This window comes from Ursus maritimus, unplaced genomic scaffold, assembly GCF_017311325.1.
Source record: "Ursus maritimus isolate PB19 unplaced genomic scaffold, ASM1731132v1 scaffold_1, whole genome shotgun sequence".
Taxonomy (NCBI): Eukaryota; Metazoa; Chordata; class Mammalia; order Carnivora; family Ursidae; genus Ursus; species Ursus maritimus.
This window is the reverse complement of record NW_024423343.1, coordinates 4,020,835-4,042,299: the sequence shown is the minus strand read 5'-3', so window position 1 is coordinate 4,042,299 and position 21,465 is coordinate 4,020,835. Positions and strand designations below refer to the sequence as shown.

The following is a 21,465-nucleotide window of genomic DNA, read 5'->3' as shown; positions in this document are numbered from 1 at the left end:
AGAGCTACGGAGGCCAGACCCACCGCGCCCCCTCTGAGCTGGCCCCGGTCGCTCTGGGGTCTCCGGGGTGGTTGAGGAGCCCGGGGCGGGGGAAGCAGCAGGTGTTTAGAACAGCAGGACACGGCCCTTGGTCAGGACGCAGCCCAGCGCACAGCATAGAGCGGATTGGCTGGGGTAAGGATTGAGACTGTGACCCTGGTCTCATTGTCACCGGAACCTCTCCGAGCAGACAGGGCTCCCCACGATGTCACTCTTGTTCCTTTGAGCCCTGCCAGCTGTTCCCTGGATGCTGCGTCACCTGCGGGTTTCTGGACACATGGGTTCCAGTGCATCCAGGTGCGTGGGAGAATGGGCTTAGGGACCCTACCTGGAGCCTCGGGGCCACAGCCCTCCCCAAGGCCACAGTCAGTGACTCCTGTTCCCATGGGCCATCTCCTCCTTGGGAGCAGGAACTGCGTTGGCCAGAGGCCCTGAGCTGTGGGTGAGAAACGTGCATCTTCAGGACAGAGACTGCTCGGTCCTCTTTGTCTATGTGTCGTCCCTCACCACAGTGAGAGGCCAACATCGCCCCGCGACGTGGCGCTCCGGCTCTGGGCACACACGGAGCCTGTCGCCTCGAGGTCCCCACGTTCTCCAGAGGGAAGCACTGCTGCTATGCAGCCAGGGGAGGGAGGGGTGAGGTCGGCAGGGCCAGGCAGCCCCCTGCCTCTCTCTCCCTACGCGGGTGCCCCAAGTCCTGCTCCCGTCCTGAAGTGGCTCCCTCTGCACATGTTTGCACCCCTGAAAATCTCCAGTCTGTGGTTCTGGATGGCAAGCCCCTACTTCAGACTTCTCTCTGGAATCCCCATGGAAGGGGAGCCTGGGGGGCTCGGCCAGTTAAATGTCTGCCTTCAGCTCAGGTCATGATCCCAGGGTCCTGGGATCAAGTCCCACGTCGGGGTCCCTGCTTAGCGGGGAGATTGCTTCTCCCTCTGCCCCTGGTTGCTCTCTCTGTCTCTTTGTCAAATAAATAAGTAAAATCTTTAAAAAAATTCCCATGGAAAATGATGGAACACATGTCAGAGTAGCTGGGAGAAGTGAGTCAGCCTGGAACATGAGGAAGGCTGATACTCACAGGCAAGAAACTTCAAGAAATTCAAACTAATGCAACATTGTATGTCAACCATCCTTTAATCCGGCAAACAAACAAGTAAGCAAAGACCCTCCAGGAAATGTCTCGAACACGCTGAGTAGTGGGCTGGATTGAAGGAGGTACAATCTGGTGTAATTGCGTGGATTGGAAAATCTCCCCGGGTAGCAGGTGGACACCCCCCCAAAAAACCTCAAACTCCAAGGGCCGGGGCCTGGAGGGCACGAGGCTGTGGGACAGTTTGGGGGAGTAAGGCAGGGGTCAGTGCTTGGTGGGCAGAGGCCTCGGGGGCTCTGGCCGGCCCGACAGAGAAGAGATGCCTGGAGAAGTATTGTGTTTCTTACCACAGCCTCCAGCCAAGGAGGACAGACACACTCCAGCCGAGGAGGACGGACACCCTCAGGCCAGACACCCTCAGGCCAGACGCCCTCAAAGTCAGAGCAACAGCCTCTAGAGGGGGGACCGCAGTGGGGCAGTTAGCAGACGTGGGGGAGCTAGGGATTGTGGGGGAGGTGGCAGTGAGCCCCTTGGCCTGAAACACTGACCTGATGTCCCTCTAAAGGGTGACAGGGCCGTCCTTTCTCTGTGACCTGAGACAGGACAGACTGGGGGGAGGAGCTTGAGGCAAAGGGAAAGCCCATCTTTAGGGGTCCTGAAGGTCATCTCAGAGACGGACAGACAGACATAGGTTCTCGTCCTAGCCGTTCCAGTTACCAGCTGTGTGACCGTCGGGCCCAGTTTCCTCATCTGGAAAAGAGTTCTAATCTCAGCACGCAGGAATTTCGTGAGAACTGTCTGGTGTTGTCTAGAAAACACCATGGCATGGAGCTTTGAGGATGGCTGCTGGAAACCAGGCCCCCGACTCAGAGCTGGGCACCGAAAACTCTGGCAGAGGCCGGCGGTCAGAGAGCATTTGCTGAATCTAGTCTACTTGTAGTTCTCCGATGCTGCCGAAAATTCACCCCAACACTCAGTGTCTTGAAACGACAATACGTAACCTGTCTCAGGGCTCCTCGGGGATCAGGAACCCGGGAGAGGCTGGGTGCACGAGTCTGGCTGCAAAACCAGACGTCCGCTCGGCTTTTGGCCGGGCAGCCCCTGCTTCGGGGCCGGATGGCTCCCTTCCAAGGTGGCACATTTGCGGGTTAGAAAATTGGTGCTGCCTATCGCAGAGGCCCTGGCCCCGTCCACGTGGCTTGGGCTCCCTCCCATCGTGCGTGGGGTCTGGATTCCAAAGACCAATGTCCTGACATCCAGAGAGAGGGGCAGAGAAAGCCAGGAGGAAGCTGAATCCTTTGTACAACTCAGCATTGGAAACCAGGTACGGTCGACCTTCCGCCGCGTCCACCGGTCAGGAGCCCCCGCCCCCATGTGAGTGGGGGAGGCCAGACCCCAGCACTCGGCGTAACCACACTGCAAGGAGGGAGTGTGGAGTACGAACGAATACAGATGTGTCGTTGGAACGTACACATTATTGCTGACACGTTAGTCCTCTTCTCATTGGAAACTGTGAGTGGCTTCCCACCCATCTTTTGTCAAAAATTACTGGCAGTCAGAAACTGGTCTTGTCTGTCCCATGTGTGAACAGAGGTGGGCCTTTCTTGCCAAATGCCGAGCTTGAAAACAACTGTCTGGAAATATTCAGAAAAATAAAAAAAATTGGCTGGGCCTATAAGGTAGCATAAAAAACAGAACACAAAAGACCAATTCAGGAATTCATCAAATTTCTATCACATTGCAAAATTTCTTGCACTTGGAAAAAAACCTGGCTTGTGGGACTCGGTGATGTCGCTGCCCGGGACCCAGGGCTCTGAGGAGGAGGGGCCGGGATGCCGCCTCCAGGGAGCGCAGGGGGGACCTTTCGCTCTGATTGACCACCTGCCCTCTGCTCCAGCCTTTGACCCCACCAGGTCCCTAACTCCCAGCACGTGGCCTCGCTCCCTTCTTCCCGGAGAACGGAGAATGCAGAAGCTCTGCGCGGCCCGGGGCTCCACGCTCCCATCCTTCTCTCCCCGCACCGTGCGCAGCGGCCTGCCCCGCTGCCGCCAGCCTCCCTGCAGCCTCCCCACAGGCTCCCGCCTCCCCCTGCCGAGGACCAGTACAGGTCGGGGCTCACGCTGGCCTGGGCCTTCCACACATCGCTTCTCTCATGTCCCTTGTGTCCCTTCCTGCCACCCTCATCTGTCCACGCACACACAGAGTCACCACCACCGCCCCCGATCAAAGCCTCCCCCGGCACACACCACCCTCCAAGCGCTTGGTTGGCCTGTGTTCTCCCAGAAACAGCCCCTGCAGGTCGCTGCCTGGAGGCTGGCCTTTCCAGAGGGGACCAAGTGCCCTGATCTGAAGACGTGGCCCAAGTTCCTGTTACCCGGCGGTCCCAGCCACGCTCTGCGTCCCCGCCTCGGGACTGGGTGCCCTGGTCCCCTTCTCCTGCTTCTCCTTCTTCTGGAAGGCAGCGAAAGAGACTCAGTTTTTGCTTTAAGGCCCTTTCCTTCTAGGTGCCCTCAAGAGACAAAGGAAGGACTGGAAAGCTATGGCCGTGTGTCCTCAGGAGGGTCTTGAAATACAGAAGACCTGGCGGTCTGGCCACCAACTCAGGGCTGCTGTGGTGTTTACTCCGGTGTCCTCGCACCACGGGGCTCCCCGCTGACCTGAGAACCCCGGCCTTGGCAAGCTTCACTGCCATCCTTCTGTCTCCGGATGTACGGTTAAAACGTCTTAATGATTCATTCCTGAGGTCGGTGGGGATTACGTTTTAGTTTTCAGTTGAACATTATTTAATCCAGGTCTCACTGAATGTTATTTTTCACGAGCGTTTATGGTCCTGATTGCACTCAGAAATTTCTTTTACCCCGTCTCTTACGCCACTTGATGGCGCTGTTGCTCTCACGGGGGGCCGGGGCTGTCTGCTGGGGGCCCCACGCCTCTCTGGGCCGCATTAGGCTGACTGGCTCCCTGGCCGCTAAGCCAAGTGTATTAGTTAAAATTAAGGAGAGAAGGGCCTTTCTGTTTATTCAGTTAAAAAAAAAAAAGCAGCCATTCCTATAGGACTTTGTGTCCATGCCAGTAGGGGTACAGCCATCCCAGAAACCCCACTGTAGACCGAGCTGCTGACACAGCCCCCCTCTGTCGCCGGCCGTGCCCCTCTCCCAGCACGTCCCCCCACACTTAGGCCAGGCTCCCCCTGTTCCGCTCCCACGACCCTGCTCAGACTCATCCCACGGATCCCGGCAAAGAGCTGAGACTCTGTTCCCCCCACAGTCCATCTCTGGGGACCCCTCACTCCCCAGACCAACTGCAGGGAAGCAGACCCCAGCCTTAAACAGCAGATGCGCGCATCCCCTTTGTACCGAGGCTTTGTCTCCCGCCATAGCTTATGTCCCGGGGGGTTGGCTGTGGGCTGCCTGGTGCGAAGCCCCGTGGCGGGGGCCTCTGGGTGCTGCTGTGACACGTGGAGGTCCTGGCTCTCAGGTGCCCCAGCTCTACAAGCGTCGCTGTAGCTCTGTTCCCCCGGAAGCAGGAGGAGAGGCCCCCACCTTCCTGCCCCGAGGCTGCAGGCTCGTCTGTGCTGATCAGGGGTGCAGCCAGCCCACTCCTGGCACAGGGGGGCCTCCTGGGTCAGGCGGGAGAGCCCTTTCCTGCACCCCCTTTCTTCTCCTTTGGGGAGCTCCCCTCCAACATATCACTTTGTGCCACCCGACCTTCGACCTTCTGGCCACATCCCCCCACACCCAGGGCCCAGTCTGACTCTCCTTCCTGAGCACGTGAGACGGGGTGGAGGTGTGGAGCGGCGCCTGGAGAAGCGCTCCTGGGCTCCGTCCAGGCCACTTTCCCCACTCCGCTGTTAGTAGCTGATGATCAGTTAAGGGGAGTGGCCAGCTGGCACCAGGGGAAGGTTCCAGAATGACTAAAAGTGAGATAAGTGAGCAAGTTCAGTCTCCCGTGGCATCCTCCACTCTGACCTTCTCGTGGACAGGTCATCTGCCCCATGAACTCTGTAGAGCTGGAAACTTCTAGAACCGAACAGGGAGACTCGAGTAGAAACTTGTGAGATGAGTTCCCTAGGACTGCTAACTCCAGCCTCTTACCGGACAAAAGAAATCAGAAAGCATGTTTCTCACCAGGTGGCACTGACTTCTGGACAAGACTGATTTCAACAGACAGGCCGCGGCCAGGAGCGGGGAGGCAGGAGAGCCCCCCACTCTCTTCTCGGGACATAGCTGGGCGCCTTCTCCTTGCTGTTGAAAGAAGAAGTCGAGTTAGGAGCGCTCGGAGAGGAAACAGGTTTGCCGCCGCCTGTTTGGGGACTCCTGAGGTGAGAGCGTGGGGCTCGGGGAAGGCTCCCCGCGGCGAGGGACGCGGCGTGGGGTGTCTGTGTCCTGGATGGCAGCGAGAATCTCAAAAAGCGGGGCTGAGTGTGGGCATCCACCCTTCACAGGGGACCCTCAGAGGGTGTGTGTGTGTGCGCGCGTGCGTATGCGGTGTGTGATGTGTGTTCACTGTGTGTGTGTGTGCATGTGTGTGTGATTGTGTCAAGTGTGGGAGTGTGTGTGTGTCTCATTTCAGCCACTCCTTGGGGCAGAAGCCCTGAGGCTGGAGGCAGGTGAAGAGGGAAAGAAATATTCCCCTGGAGAATGAGGCAGGATGGAGAAGCAGGAAGGAACAGGGAGGAGGCGAGACGGAGGGAGGAAGGAGAGGGAGGGAGGACGAAGAGGAAGGAGGAGGGGAGAACAGGGGGGAGGAGGGCGACCCGTCAGGGCAGCCCTCCTCCTCTGCTCTGCTGTTTGGCATCCTTTCCAGCTCCCCCCCGCCGAGCACATGGTTCTCCGGCCCCAGCAGCCAGCTCCGTGTGGCCCGTGCTTCCCAGCGCGCTCTCTGCTAATGGGGCCCTGAGCCGCAGAGATGTCACGAGAAAGCCTGAACAAGGGAAGGAGGAAGGCAGAAAGTATCTCCCAGAGACGTCGGGCAAGCTGTAAAAGAAACCCTTCTTCTCCTGCCGTGGGAGTCCTGCGACGGGCTGGCGAGGGAAGTACATCTTCTGCACCATTTACAGGTGTCCCAGGGCTGCGGTCACCACCGGCCCCCGCGGGGCCCCTGCCCAGGGATGCTGCCACTGCTGCAAGCCCCGGTATCGGGGCCAGAGACACGCACCCCAGCTCGCCCTGGTGCCTGGGGTGCGTACTGGGAAACGGGAGACAGGCCAGCACGGGAGCCCCGAGAAGGGGCTGCAGAGGACGGGTCTAGTAAGCACTATGGTCCCGAGCAAACCAGAGCTCTGGGGGCGCAGGAATGTTTTGGGGGAAAAGGAGACAAGGAAGAGGCCTGGGGAAAAGAGGCCATGACATCGTGGTCCTGACAGCTAGCTGGACAGATGGACGGTTGATTCCATACCCAGCGCTGGGCGCCCGCCGTCAGGGGCCTGTCCGAGCACGTCGCGAGATGCCCCCGGCTCCTCAAACACCTGCCGTGGGAAGACCCCCGCGGAAGAGCACAGAAGTTTGATTCAACCACAGGGCAGGCAGTGCCTGTTACCCATTTTACAGATGAGCAAGCTGAGGCCCAGAGATGGGAAGGAACTTGCCGAAGGCCACCGAGCCCGTGGACCTCAAGGCTGGGAGCTGACACTGCGTCTGTCCCCACATTCCCGTGTCACCGCTCCACCTTCCACCACCACCTCTGCCCACTGAGACTTTTCGGAGCACGGTGAGACACTCTTGGGATCCACAGGGCTTGTCTCGCTCCTGTGTCTGCAGCTCCCGTTTTGGTCACACAGCTCGGTGATGCCTGCTGTCTCCTAAAATCTCAGGCAGTGAAATGTCCGGGGCGCTTGTTGCTGGGACCATCTGGGTGGTGTGATAGCAGCGTCCAGCGTCCCAGCCCGCCAGCCTCAGCTGCAACAGGCCCACAGAGCACTGGGGCCCCAGGGAAGCGGGCTTCAGGGAGGGGGGTGAGAGCTTCGGCACAGAAGGGGCTCTGTGTGACGGGCACGCGTGGGCTGCCAGGGCGGGACAGGTGTCCCAGCGTCCCAGCCACGGCTCCTCTGCGGGGGCGCCTTCCTCACTCGAGGGAGATCTGGCTGAGCTTCTAGGGATCCTTCAGGACTGAGAGGGTCCTCAGAGGGCTCCCCAGGGCTCAGATTACTAGATTTTTCATGTTTTTCCCCCTTGAATGTGACTCCTGTCAGGACCCCACTCTATCTATGAAGCACTGTTGGCTTTCTTCGTCTCTGCCCACAACCACAAGGCTCTAAGGCTGCAAGACGATCCCCGTCCCAGGAAGCTTCTCCCCCAGCACCACAGGTCCTGCCCATCCTCACCCTTCAGAGCCCACAGCCTGTCCACCCCCATTTGTCTATAATTCTCTCTCCTGAGAAACATTCTTTTCCCTCGCTCAGACATATTGGTCCTGCCCTACACGCCAGCCTGAGCTTGTCCGCCTTCTCCCCACAGATCCCTTTTTTCACTGAGACGCACTACGGCCTTGGGAAGAAGCCTCCTGGCTCTGGGGCCTGAGACATCCCACCTCACCGCCCCCATCTTCCACAGACTCTGGGACCGAGTGCCTCCATGCCCCTTTGTGGGACCCCACGGCAGGACTGACCTCAGCTAGTTCTCATGGAAAGCACTTTAGAAGCACTCCGTCAATGCTGGTGTCTTGTCCTCTAACTGTCCTCAAGGACTGTCTGAACCGAAGGCTTTCGAGGAAGTAAGGCTTTCCATTCCATGTTGGCACCATTCCCAGGAGAGTGCCTGGCAGAGCGGGCATCAGGTGCCCCTTTCCTGTCATCGCTGGAGAGTGACAGGAGGGACTGCAGAAAGCCTGAGTCTCCAGTCCACGGAGAACTCAGTTCTTTGAAACCAGCACCCACACAGGGTCTTCCAACCACTGTTTGGTGCCTCGCTCTTAAATATGGATGGCAAGAATCAAGGAGCAATTCAGGAAAATCACCTATGGGAAATCCGGAGACCAAAATCAAGCAGAAAAAAAAAGGAACCCAGAGAAAATTGAGATGTAGCCAGAAGCAGAAGACAAGAATCCTAACTGTTAACCTCAGAGAGATAAGAACACTTGGCACCTGAAAAACAAGAATAAAAGTGACCTAAATGATGAAGCAGAATATGACATAGCTCTTAAATATTGCAAATCTGACAGCAGAATAAAATGTTCATATGAGAGGTGAAAGATAAAGTCAAGGAAATCTTCGGGATAGTAGAAGCGAAAGAGAGAAAGAAAGAAAAAATAAGAAACAGGGAGGTATGGTGTCAGAATGTGCTGGATAGTTTCTGTTTCCCCTCCACATCCTTGTTCCCACCTTCCCCTGCTCTGCTCCTGGGAGCTGACCTCTAGGCCCTACCTACCCCAAGAGGACCCCAGCCCCCAGCTTCTAGCTAGATTGGCCAACACACAGAGATCTTACCCTCTCGGCAGGCCCTTTCCTCATCACTCTTTCCTCTGATTCTGGAATCATCTCCCTCGCTCTCCCTCCTGTTCCAGTCCTGCTGTTTCCACCCTCAGAGCATGCCCATGCCTTTATAAATTCCCCCTTTATCAAACCCCCCTGATATTACCCTAATCTGAGCATACGTTCTGTTGTCTCCTGAGTCCTAACTAATCAGAGCTCTAGAAAAGGAATATGGAGAAAAGGAGGAGGAAGAAACTTATCACTGAACTGTCCCGAAGGCAGTTTCCCGGAATTTACGATCTTGAGCCTCCAGCTTGAAGGGGTGCACTGAATACTGGGTACAACTAATAAAAGGAAAGAGGACCACTCTGATGCATATCGGTTTGAGATGTCGCAACAAAAGGAGCCTCCAGGGGAAAGCAGCCCCAGTCAGGATGGAGATTCTCCAGTGGCATCAGACTCATCTAGGTCGAGGTTGGGAACTGGTAGATAATGAGGAAGTACCTTTAAAAGTTTAAAGGAGCCAGAGTTCTATAACCAGCTAAGCGTCCAGTCATTTGTCCTGAGTGCGCTACTGAAGGGTGTGTCCAGCAAAACAAGAGAAAGAGAGAGAGAGACACCTGGGATTTGGGAAAGAGGGGATTCTAACACATGACATGGCAAGGATTGAACCCTGCTGTAGCCAGGAGCATGGTAAATTCCAGAAGACTAGCCTCCAGGGGAAATAAAGGGACTGTTAGCTTCTTTCAAAATATTCAAGCATCTGAAAAAACAGTATTGCTGAGCATTTGCCAGGTCAGATAGATCATTTGCAAAAAGTAGTGTTAGAAACAGAAAAACCAAGACAATAAAAAATGATGCAATCATTAACTCAAGGAAAAACAAAAAGTTGTACAAGACTCAACAGTGAACATGATTTTATCAATTCCTAGGACTTAATCATATTGGGAAGATGAGAAAGGGAGCAGATTTGGAGTGGGGTTAACAGAGCTAATCCTTATCAATTCTGGGTCCTTAACAGAGGGATAGCATCTACTGTTGGGCACCCAGATACGTCAGGGCAAGCATATTGTTTAGAAATACAAGAAGAAACAGGATTTTTCATGGCGTGAAAATATGATCGGAGGGTGGGAAGATTTGAGTGATGTTGGGAAATGAGTATTTTGTTCAATCCTTAAAGTACTGCTTGGTCTCCTTAAGCTATGTGTGTACTACCTTGACAAGAATTAAAATTAATTTTTTAAAAGTGTTTTGGAAGAGAAGAAGGAAGTTTGGAAGAAGGTTCTGGCCAGCCGAAGTCTGACGCTGCCATGTGGGACTCAAGCCTCATCTCAACAAAGACATGCCAGAAATTCTGATTTTCACATAAAACACCATGATTTTAAATGGTGGTAAATAATTCAGAAAAGACTTTAAAACACTGTGAAGGCCAAAAACCCGTGTACACACGCCATGTCTGCAGCCCGCGTGCCCGCTGAGCGTGCCACGGTGAGGGTGCTCCTAATTACGATTCTTCGACAGCATCCGCGTCCGCTTCTAGGGCTGCGGCAGCACATTAGCACAGACTCGGGGCCCGAAACAGCACCAGTGTAACCTCTTCCAAAGGGTTCCGGACCAGAGCTCCAAAATCAGCTTACCTGGACTAAAGTCACAGTGTCGGCAGGACCGGCTACTTCTGGAAGCTCTGAGGGGAGAATCTGTTTCTAGTTTTTCTCAACTTCTAGAAGCACCTGCATTCCTTGGCTCCCGGCCCCTTCCTCCATCTGCAACTGTACCTCTCCGGTGTCTGCTCCCGTTGTCACGTCTTCTCTGACCCGGACTCCCTCTCACGCTCTTGATGACATGGGGTCCATGGGTGATCCAGCATAATCAATCCATCTCAGAAACCTCAACATAATCGCCTTGCATAAACACATACACCGCTTTGCCATATGAGGTGACATTCACAGACTCTGGAGATTCGAATGTAGACATTTTGGAGGAGCCATTATTCAGCCTGTGGGTCTTGACCACTAGTGGGTCATGGGAACAACTTAATGGATCCCAATAGCATTCTTAACATGAACTAGGATAGAATCATCGTTGCATGAAAGTTGTGTCGATCATATTCATACAGACGTCTGTATACACAGTGCATGCGTGTATGGGGATCTCAAGGCTACACACTGGGAAGAACCACTGGCTCGAACCCCCGGTGGTGTACTTCGCATGGTGCACACGGTGAAGAGAGGGAAGGACCTGCAGGGGGGCAATTGGGCACTGCCTTCCATTGGCTGGGTGACCTTCAATAAGTTAATTAACCTCTCTGAGTTGGTTTACAAGACTATGAAAAGGGGATAATCATACTATTGCCCAGGGTTGTCGTGGAGAGCAAATGAAAACATGTGAGCATCCTTGGGGGATATCCAGCACTCTGTAAGGTCACGTAGCTGGGCTAGTTCGCCCCTGCAAATCACCCAATTGCCTTGAATGAAAACGTGTTGGGAGGAAAGGTTTTCCGGACTTGCTGTTACCCTGCTTTCCACAAGATGGCATCATTGAGACACAGGGAGGTGGCTATGGGAGGCCCACTGAGGCAGCAGAGTTCAAGGACATGTACTTCAAACTTTAAAGGGTCGGGCTTCCTTGCAAAGGGTCCTCCCCTGAAAAGACTAGATGGTCCTGATTTACTTCTTCCCAGTGGCAAAACCAAGGAGGCGTTTCCTGTCCTCTGAGCAGTTGCCCAACGCTATGAACGGTTCCTCTGTCAGGGGTTCCAGGTCCGGGTGCTGCCCTGCGGCATTCCCGTCTCCCCGCATCTCTGCATGCTGGAGAGGCCGGGGGACGGAGTGGAGCAAGGGACTGCAGAGAGACACAGGACAGCTCAGCTGCTGGATTGTGGCTCCCCCCGGCTTCTAAAACGTGGCAGGGTCCCATCAGCACAGACACACAAACAGCACCAGCCAGCCCTTGCATACAAAGTTACTGCCTTTTTTGCTCCTTCCCTCCACCACCGAGTTTCTGGAAAGAGAAGCATATGCCCACGTGTCAACTTCCATTCTTTATCCCCTCGACTTCCCACCCACGGTTGCACAGAGCCAGCCCCTTTTCCTGGTGGCCTCCTGGTTGCAATTTCCACGCCTTTGCTCAGCTTCCTGGCTGCAGAGACCCCTCCCTCCATGAACTCCAGGTCTCAGCCTGCTCCCCAAGCCCTTGCATCCTGGCTGCAGAGCTCCCCACACCCTCGCACCCACCCCTGCCCCCTCAGCCTCCTGGCACTGCGCTCCCTCTCTTGTGCCTTTCCTGCGTTTACCTGGAGCAGGGCTCCCGGGACGACCTCACTCAGTCTGCAGGGCAACCTCAGGCAGAATCGGAGTCATGCCTATTTTACAGGGAAGGGAACAAAGGTGGGGAGCAGTGAGCGAGGCCCCCAGCCTGACGCTGTCTCCCCGCCCGCCCGCCCAGGGCCCACTGACAGGCAGGCTCCCCAGACTTGCGCATCTGGTGTGCCTTCAGGCTGCACAGAGCATTCCCTTAGGCTGCAAACTTGACTTCTTTTTGAAACACGGGTTGGGGCTTAATTTTGCCAGAAAGTTCTTTAACTCCTGCATACACAGAAGAAGGAAAACTTTAACAACCAGCAGCAAGTCCCGGAGAGCGATTTTCCCAGGATAAAATGACACCCTAACTTTACGTGGACGGTGCTGTGACATGCCCTTCCTTCCTCCTTTCCTCAAACTCAAGCACTGTAATTAGAAAAGAATTCCATCCTTTCCCACAGTGGCCATAATGCGGCCCATGGAGGGGAGCGCTGGTAGAGAATGAAGACCACGTGGTGTTCTGTGGTCTGTGTGTGGACAGACCTGCCAGCACACAGAAAATAAGAGCAAATAAAGACCTGCAGACGCTGCCCGGCCTCCACCTGTGAGGCCGGGATCCTGGAGTCCCCAGGGCTCCCTCTCAGAAACACCCTGTGGGTCAGTTGGTCTCTGTTTGAAGCTGCTCCTGGGGGGGGGTCTCATCGTGGAAGGAGGAGGAAACTACAAACTCCCTGCTCGTGAGTGTTCGGGGGCGGACAGGGGCAGAGCCTCCGAGCGGCCGGGTGTCCAGACGGTTCTCATTTCCCCGAGTAACCATGGAAAACATGAATCAGAAGCCCGGGCCCTACTTGGGGGGCCGCAGTGTGGGGGCGCCCGGCTGTGAGTCAGAGGCCCAGCTCTGCGGGGGCCGCCCTGTAATCTCCCGTCCAGGGACCGATTTTCCCTGGATGCCGGGTTTCTGCAGTTGTCTGTCCCCGGGGGGACCCTGCCCAGCCGGCTCCAGGGGCTCCGGGCCCAGCTGCTCCAGGTTGGCCTTGATGACAGCTGATGGAGGACGTCTTGGTGACAGCCCTGTGACATGGGACAGTGTCTCAAATCCCCAGAGCAGCCCCAGAGGATGGCGCCCCTCTACCCACTTTGCAGATGAAGAAAGCAAGGCCGGGGTGCAGCAACCTCATGTCAGATCTGTCTCGGGGGGCTCTTGCGGGCATCCACGCTCTTGATCCACGCTAGGAGCTCACTGAGCCCAGCTTTTGGGGGGTTTTTTGGACTTTGTAATCATCCAAATAATTCCTTTTCTTTCTTTTCTTGTGTTTTTATTTGGCATGTAGCTACCACATACCTTTGTACCAGTTTCAGGTGCACAATGTACTGATCTGCTCTGTGATTATGTATATAATGATCACCCAGGGAGTCTTCTGAACATCCCGAGCACAGCCTTGAAAGCACTTCTGAGAAGACCCTGTGGCCTCCACGTCCGGCCTTTTCCTGTGCCGATGGCCACGGGGACGTGGGTGGGGTCACCCTCAATGTCCAAAGGTGCCCAAGTGCCCACTGAGCCCTGGGCTGTGAACTCAGAAGTTCTCCAGCTCACACTGGTCTCTCAGCTCTGCACTCGGCACGCTCCTTCCCGAGAAAAGAGGGTGCGGCTCTCCACCCCGACCCCCTGCCCGGCCACTCTGCTGCTGTGACCGGAGTGGAAGGCCTGCCTCTCGGGCACAGTCAGGGATCCGACCCACAACTGGCAGTTTTAACCACTGACCCTCAGTGGTGACAGCTGTCACTGTCCCCACTTTACAGGCTAAGAAACTGAGGATCAGAAAGTCAGTGAATCGTCCGTGGTCACTCGCCATCAAGCAGCAGGGCCAGGATTTGAACCTTGGGCTGCTGGCTTTGGAGTAGTTCTGACTTTCTCACCCTCCTCCGACCCTGCATGGCTGACTACGTGGACCAGAGAGCACCAGACCAGTCCCTAAGGAATGAAAAATGTGCTTATATGCCATTGCTCTGCTCTCTCATATAGTCCCTTCTCACTGGGCTTGGCATAAGCCGGAGCTCTTACTTACTCTCCCTCCCAGAGAACTTCGTTATGCAGAGTGGTATCTCTGTGCTGTTCCACACAGACGCACGGCATGTCTTGTCTACAGCTACGAAGCAGTGGCTTGTTTGGCCTGTTGCTACAGCAGGTTCAGACAGCCTCACGGGCTGAGTGTTAAAACTCAGAAATTTCATAAGGCAGATGTTAAACACAGCCGTTAGTAGAAATGAAATCATATACATTTACAACTAAATAAGTTATTATCGACAGCGTTAAAGAATTCCCAAAACTTGCCACTTCTTCATTTATTTATCACAGTTTACTATCATCTGTTATCTGTGCTACTTATTCAGTCTGAGTGGTCACGTGCTATGTGATGGTGTGATGCCGGGTGTGTGTTCACTCTGTGCTCAGTGTGAACTCTGTGTTCAGTGACAATCATGTCAGTAGCTTGAATTTGCTCATGCTGAAAGTATTTACACCACGGAAATTGGCAAGCACTGCATATTGGGTGTTTGTGCTTTCTGCTTTTCCTGGAGAGCTGGGTAGTAAAGATTTATCGGAATCCACCGGCCAGAGTGCACAGCCAGCATCTTGTGCATGGAAAGCAGCACCTCCAATGGCATCCATCTAAGTCAACATGGATGGAAAGAAGGACCCGGGATCTAGAGATCTAGACTTTTGGAAAGTCTATTGAGAGATTATAGGGTCATAATTGAAGGCTGGGGAGATAAGTGGTCCCGGCACATGACTGCAGCTAGCCTGGGGAAGGCATCGTCCCCTCCAATGGCCCTAGGGTGAGGCCAGCTCTGCCAGCCAGCACTGGCCTGTCAGAGGCTCGCCCCCTCAGCCCAGATGAATCAGACCAGTCCTGACATGTTCACCAGTGAGAGAGTGCACCCAGTTCTGGGTTCTGGGACAAAGGAAATTGCAAATGATTTCTCTGGCGGAGCACCTGCCAGCATTCTGGGCATCCGTGGGTGTTCACCCCAGGACTCCCCCAGTCACTGGGCCTTGGAGTGCAGGCGTTCACGGCGACCTTGGGAAGCGCAGTGAGGACACTCACTCTAAGGCAAGAACAGACACAGGGGGGCACGGAGGGCCCCGCAGCTGGAGACAGAAGCACGGGCCAGGCCCCCGGGGCTTGACCTGAGTACAAGAGGATATTTTTTAAAGGAAATGCCAGATAATAACTGGAGATCTCTTAGGATGCCCTGCTCAAAAGCTTTTGTTTTGAGAAAAAGGTTACACTTACCGCCTTGTTTAAATTCACGGGTAGTTTTCAGTGACCTGTTTAAGAAGGCAAGGAGACTTAAAAGGCCGGGGAGGGGGTCCTAGTGAGGAGAGGAGGGGAACGGAGACGACGTTCACCTGCCTGTGCACGATGCGGGCTCCTGGGGCCATTTTGGAGACTGGCAGAGACGGCCTCCGCAGGAAGTTGGTGTAAGTGGCCAGTCCGGCTGCCCAGTCCTCCTCCAGAGTGGCTTTGGGGAGGCCCAGGACTCCTGAGATGAGAGAGTGAGGCCTGATTATCAGCAGGGAGGGATGCTCTGGGGACACGGCCCTCAAAGATCCTCCAAACGTCTATGGGGACTCATCGGTTCCCTGAACATGTGCGCTGGGAGGAGGGGGAGGGACAAGGTCTCCACACTGGAGGACACAGGGAGCTGCTGGGAATAAGTCAGATAAAGTGCAGACCGGGAAATGGCCAGCTCGGGCTGCCAAGGCTGTCAGGAGGCACTGGGTCAAGCACTGGCAAGGACCCAAGGGAGGAGCAGTGAGGCCTAGATCTGCAGTCCCGATGGGGCCACCGCGGGGCCGAGGCCCGCGGCCAAAGCCTGAGGCTGCAGCTGCCGCTGTGACAGACGGGCCTGGTGATGCCCAGGCTGCAGAGAACTTGGAGAACTTGGGGGCGCTGCTCTCACACCGGCTGGTGGGCTGCACCCCGGGCTGCCCATTTGTGAAGGCACAGGGACTGCATTTTTCAAAAGACCAACACACACGCCGAACCTTCGTCCTCGTCAGTCTGTCTCTGGGAGTGAGAACAGAATGCCCTCGGTGGCAGTATTCATTACAGTGAAAGATCAGGAGTTGCATTTCCGATCATAAAGGGTGGCTGAAACATAAGTGTACGAGCCTTTGTGAAAGATCACATTTCTGAAGACGACATGATGCCAGGAGAACTGTAAGACGATGGTCATGAAAAGAGTGGTCTACCGAAGTCCATGTGCGAAATGCACAGAGAACCAGAGATGCCCCAACACCCTTAAAATGCTTTCCCTTGTTTTGAGTGATGGGCAAGTCTCAGACCCTCCTTCACTTACCGCCTTCTTCCGTTTTCTTCCGTTAGACTGCTTTGCACACCGCCTGAGTGAGGACGAAGGAGTCCTGTGTTGGGAGGGAGAGAAGTCGGGGAAGGGAGGACTTGGGTGTCCCAGGGAGGCGGTGGACAGAGACCCGGAGCAGATGCTTCCTCCCTGTTTTCCCACGCCCCCGTGGTGGGCCACCCCTAGGTTCTTTGGAAACTGGGGAAGGACATACCATGTAGCTACTCATTTTTAATTGAGAACTGTCCTACATAGCTTAGCACAGAAACTTGGATCAGACGGGGAACAGAGACTCAGCCAACATCACATGAGAAGTCATGAGGAAGGATCAGGAAATGCAAACTGTAACTTCTGCCCAACGATTTAACCACAGCGCTTCCCTTCAGAGCCTCTGTGGCTGGTCTGAGGGATGTGAGAGATCTCCCACCAGACTAAACGCGGGCGGAGACGGGTAGTGTCCACAGGGAAGGGAGGGTTTGGTAGGGCAGGAAAGAAGGCCGTTTAGACCAGGACGCTGAGAAAGTTTCCTCCCTCTGCCACCGCCGGGCAAGGGAACTGAGGCCGGGCCATCCCCTGGGGCCTTCCTCCTCAGCGAAGTGTGGGCAAGGAGGCTGGTGAAGTCTGGCCCTTCTGTGACATCTTCAGCGGCCCCGAGGAAGGGTGGCCAGGCTGAGCCTCAGTGATAGCCCGTGGCTTCGGTGCTCAATTTAAGGACGTTTTCTCAGGGGGTCACCTGCCCTCACTAAATCATCTGAGGATCTGAAATACCCACTTGTAGACACTTTAAATGGACTCGCTGGCGACCTTCGACAAGTTTCCACGTGACCTGGAGGATCCCCAGTCACAATCTAGAGAAAGGGAACAGCCGAGAGCCCCAGTGACGGTGGAGACTTGTGGGGGGTTGTGACAAGTGGCAGAGGGCGTGGTGATTTCGGCCTGGTGACCCCTGGGGCCCAGGACAGCATTTGGGGGTCTGGTGATGTTGGAAGACTCGTTGCACATTTTTGCAAAACTAGTTTTCTTTGGCAGCTTTATTTTGTAGTTCCTCTTACGATTTGCCCATTCGAAAAGATGAGAAGGAGTGTCTCGTTTTCATTCACATTACTTTGGATTTTCGCCAACTAGGGACGCAGAGTGTCTCCTCAAGGTTACTAGCCATCTGAGTACGTTCTGCTCCCAGCGACTACTCACGTCCTCCGTCCGTGTTTCTGTTATGGTGTTTGTCTTGCTGTCCATCGGACGGTTTGTTTAGGATTGAAGGGTTTCTTTATAGAACCCCGATACCGAGACCAACTCTTCAGCGGACCGTAGACACCGCACGCGGCTGCTCCTCGCCCGAAGCTACGGACGTGGGCATGTCTTCTGTTACACGGAAGAGTTCAGGTTCCACCTCAAATTGATCTTTCCTTCTCTGCATGGTGTGTGTGTGTGCATGGGGGTTTGAGTTTTCTCTAAGAATTACTCCTTTACTCCAAAGTTATATTGATACTTTCTTAATCTCTTCTAAACTTACTCTTTTGGAGTAAAAATCCTACCATTCATTGCAGATGCTGCTCTTTCCCATGGCGGTGAGTTTCCCAGGTACTTTGTATTTTTGTTGTCAGTGAGCGTGGTTTCACCTAGGAGAGGTCCCCAGACCCTCAGCGGGCCAGTGTTCCTCTGGTACTGGGTGCTGTTGGCTTCAGGTTCTTGGAGGACGTACGAGACCCAGACCCACCACTGTGGTCCTTTCGAGGCTCAGGATCCTCGTACGACACAGGTCACTCAACCTCTGACTTGTCGCATCTGAGGTCATGACTTGAGATGACTTCGCAGAGTGGCAACTTTTCTCTGACCAGATGAAAAGCTTCACGGCCATCTCTCTGGTAAGCAGAGCTTTTCCAATCCCTTCTTCACACAAATAACAGTCATTCAAGGACCCTTCTTGATGTGGGCACCCCAGGTCTATCTTCCTCACTCGAACGTGCCCACGGCCCTGTCTCCTGCCCTACGTAGACACCAAAACTCAAATGCAGCTCCCAAGCTTCCTTGCCCAGGCTTCGCTGCACCTGTTGTCAAGGGTTATCTTAGCTGTGAGTTCTCTGTACATTTGGGGTATCCGATGATTCTCCATGTTGTTGGGAGCGTGGCTGTGCCTTTACTATGAGCATTTTCTTCTCCTGATAAAACAGTGTGTGCATTTGTAGTGTGGGAGGTGGGGGTGAACACGACAGCTCGATCTACCTTGCTTCCAGGAGTCTTCCCTCCTCACCCGCCGGTGGAACCCATATCCATGAGCACCACTCCAGCAAACTGTGGTAGACCAGAAACACCAGTGATTCCTCCGCCTGGATTCCGTAGACCCGCGTGAACCTTCACAGTGGGGGCCCTTCACAGCCTTCAGCACGGCGGCTCATACCCCCTCAGAGCACATTTTCCTCGTGGCTTCTGAGACATACTTCCTTAATTCTCCTCCAGTCCTGCTGGTCAGTCTTTCTCCATTTCCTCTGAGAGCTCATTTGTCTCTACCAGTCCCATCCCCTACCTTACTCTTGATAGCATCGGACTCACACGTTTTCTTTTCTGAATGTCACAAAAGTAGTCCGAGCTTGCTCAAAGCATCAATGAGTGTAAGAAACCCTGTAATTGCTGGATCACGTACAGACACACGCTTACACTCTGCAGAGATACAAGGCTTCAGAACTTCATCCCAACCGAAAATGTAAGGTGAAAGAAAACAGAAGGATTAGGTTGGGTGTGTGAGACAAAGATTTTTTGTGTTTTCTTTCTATGAACTTTGCAAACCAGTGTATTGAGAGAGTTGGATTCAACAGAGTGAAAACCAAATCTAGTTTTATTCCCAATTCTGAGACCCCTGAAAACCTGGTCTCTTGAATCTTTCTCTGTACCTCTGAATGAAATGTTGGGTAAAACTTCACTGCTTTTCAAATCATCAGAGATAAGAAAGAAGTAGCCTCTTTTTCCAGGCTTCGAGAAGGTAAGTGCAGAGTAATATTAAACCTTCAATCTCCTGTCTAATTTAAAACATCTTTCTTTCTCTCCGACAAACCTAAGGCTTGGACACTCACCATGCAGACACGAGTTTGAATTCACTTATTTTTCATTTCTCCTCTTTGCATTTCTCTTCTGACCCGCAGAGTCAATGAACTCTTCCAGGGCCGGAGCATGGAAGACAGGAGTGAGAAGGAGGCTTCCCTCCCAGGGATCTGAAGGAACACGCATGCGTCCTTGGCCCCACATCCCCAAAGTGTGCACTGTATGCACTGAGCTCTGATTTCCAGCTCCACTGTGGGATCGCAGCCTCCTGTCTTCAGATTCGTCCTGCATAAATCACATACCACCAGTCTCGGCATCCCTCACAGTCCAGAGGCCAGACGAAGAGGCCTCACTTGACTGCAGGTGATGGAGGACGAAGACGCACACCATCCCTCCCATGGGTGGAGGGTGAAAAGTCACAATTCTGGAGAATCACCGCCAAAAGTGTTCTCTTCTGTATCTATCACCCTTTCTGGCTGTCTGATAAATTCTTCTTTATTATTTTATATAAACTCTATATGAGCCAGTTTACATAAGATGGAAATGACCCTTGGCTGCCACGATAGCTTTGGCCGTTCTTGTTTGTTCCCATAAGGTGGCTCGGCAGCTGCTCAGGCTCTGGGGCTCTTGTCATTCTCATGTTATTCTCAGACTTTGGTGCCTTTGGGGAAACAGAGAGAGAACAGAAGCTACACTTAAGGTGCTGTTGCAAGTGATGGGTGGAAATACTTTGCTTGTCACATTCCTTCCAGAGATGTGTTTGCTGATGAAAACACCGTAGTCCCAATTTTAAAACTAAAACTGTAGTTGAAGTCTGGCAGTTGTATTTAGCAAGCCTTCAGCATCGGAAAGCACACTGAAGTTTGGCCTAGAAAACTTCCATGTCACGAGAAGAACAAGCCGTACTCCAAACTGAGCAAAGTCTTGAGTTAGGCTTGAGCATGCCCAGCAGCAAGGTCTACAAATCCAATGTTCCTTCTCTCTGAAATCCGTTTTGACAAATAAAATCCCCTCTCATGAAGCGGCACGTGCTTGACCCACTTCTCTAACCCTACTTACAGTGAGAATAAAAAACAAAACAGAAAAGCAAGCCTCCCCAAATAACCTTAACTTCCAACTCAAGCTGAAAACCAAGAGGTTTCTGCATTGCAATGTGAGAGTCATGAGACTTCCAAAGAGTCATGAGACGCTAGACACGGACACAGTGTTTCTGCACGATGCTGGTTTTCTTTTCAGTGATCCTATGAAACAGTATTGTTCTCTTTTTCTGTGGAAAGTAAATGTGGCTCAGGAGGGCTGATGCTTTGCTGAAAATCACACAGCTAGTTTACAAGTGAGATTACACGGAACACAAAACATAATGATTGAAACTGACATTTTGTTGAACTCCCCAAAATATCACCAAAAACTTGCTAATAAAACAAAACATATGATTAGGATTCGCTGCAGGAGAGGGTACACAGCCTGGACTGGGAAGGGGAGTCAGAGTTAGGGTACCTACGGCCTGTGGGGTCTGCGTGCAGGTGGCTCAAGACACATATTTCAAGACAGGAAACTGGTTGGGTTTAGGCAAAACCTGCGAGCCATCATTTACTCTGGTGACATGGCAGGGTGAGGATCTTGAAGCAAGTCTTGAGAAGTAAACTCTTGCTTATAAGTGAGTCATTTATCTAAGCGAGTGGAGAGTTGTCTCAGATAAATTGACTTTCAGGACGTTACTGAAGCAGAGTGAAGTTCCTTGTTTGGTTTACACGATCTTTCGTGGGCAGCGGTGGAACAAACAACTAGGTCATGTTGACACAGGTGGTCTCAGCTCTCGTTTAAAAATCCCAATCGTCATCAGTGTAAGAGGGATCCCCTTTCTCCACATCCTCGCCAACATGTGTTGTTTCCTGTTTTGTTAATTTTTGCCATTCTAACTGGTGTAAGGTGGTATCTCGCTGTGGTTTTGATCTGAATTTCCCTGATGGCTAATGATGTTGAACATTTTTTCATGTGCCTGTTAGCCATTTGTGTGTCTTCCTTAGAGAAGTGTCTGTTCATCTCTTCTGCCCATTTTTTGACTTTATTATCTGCTTTTCGGGTGTCGGGTTTGATAAGTTCTTTATAGATCTCGGATATCAGTCCTTTATCCCTAATGTCATTTACAAATATCTTCCCCCATTCCGTGGATTGCCTCTTAGTTTTGTTGACTATTTCTTTTGCTGGGCAGAAGCTTTTTATCTTGATGA

The 21,465-nt window shown here is 53.3% G+C and overlaps 2 long non-coding RNA genes across 2 annotated transcripts; one reads left to right on the top strand and one right to left on the bottom strand.

The window, feature by feature from the left end:
* Nucleotides 1–1,188: 1,188 nt before the first annotated feature.
* LOC103662635 lies at nucleotides 1,189–11,934 on the bottom strand. Its single transcript, XR_568514.2, has 3 exons — nucleotides 10,172–11,934; nucleotides 5,254–5,370; nucleotides 1,189–2,760 (listed from the first exon to the last, which is right to left on the bottom strand). It is a non-coding gene; the product is annotated as an uncharacterized LOC103662635 (long non-coding RNA).
* A 4,562-nt stretch (nucleotides 11,935–16,496) lies between these two features.
* Nucleotides 16,497–21,138, top strand: LOC103662634. The gene is made up of 3 exons (XR_568511.2): nucleotides 16,497–18,063; nucleotides 18,433–18,663; nucleotides 19,336–21,138. It is a non-coding gene; the product is annotated as an uncharacterized LOC103662634 (long non-coding RNA).
* Nucleotides 21,139–21,465: the final 327 nt, after the last annotated feature.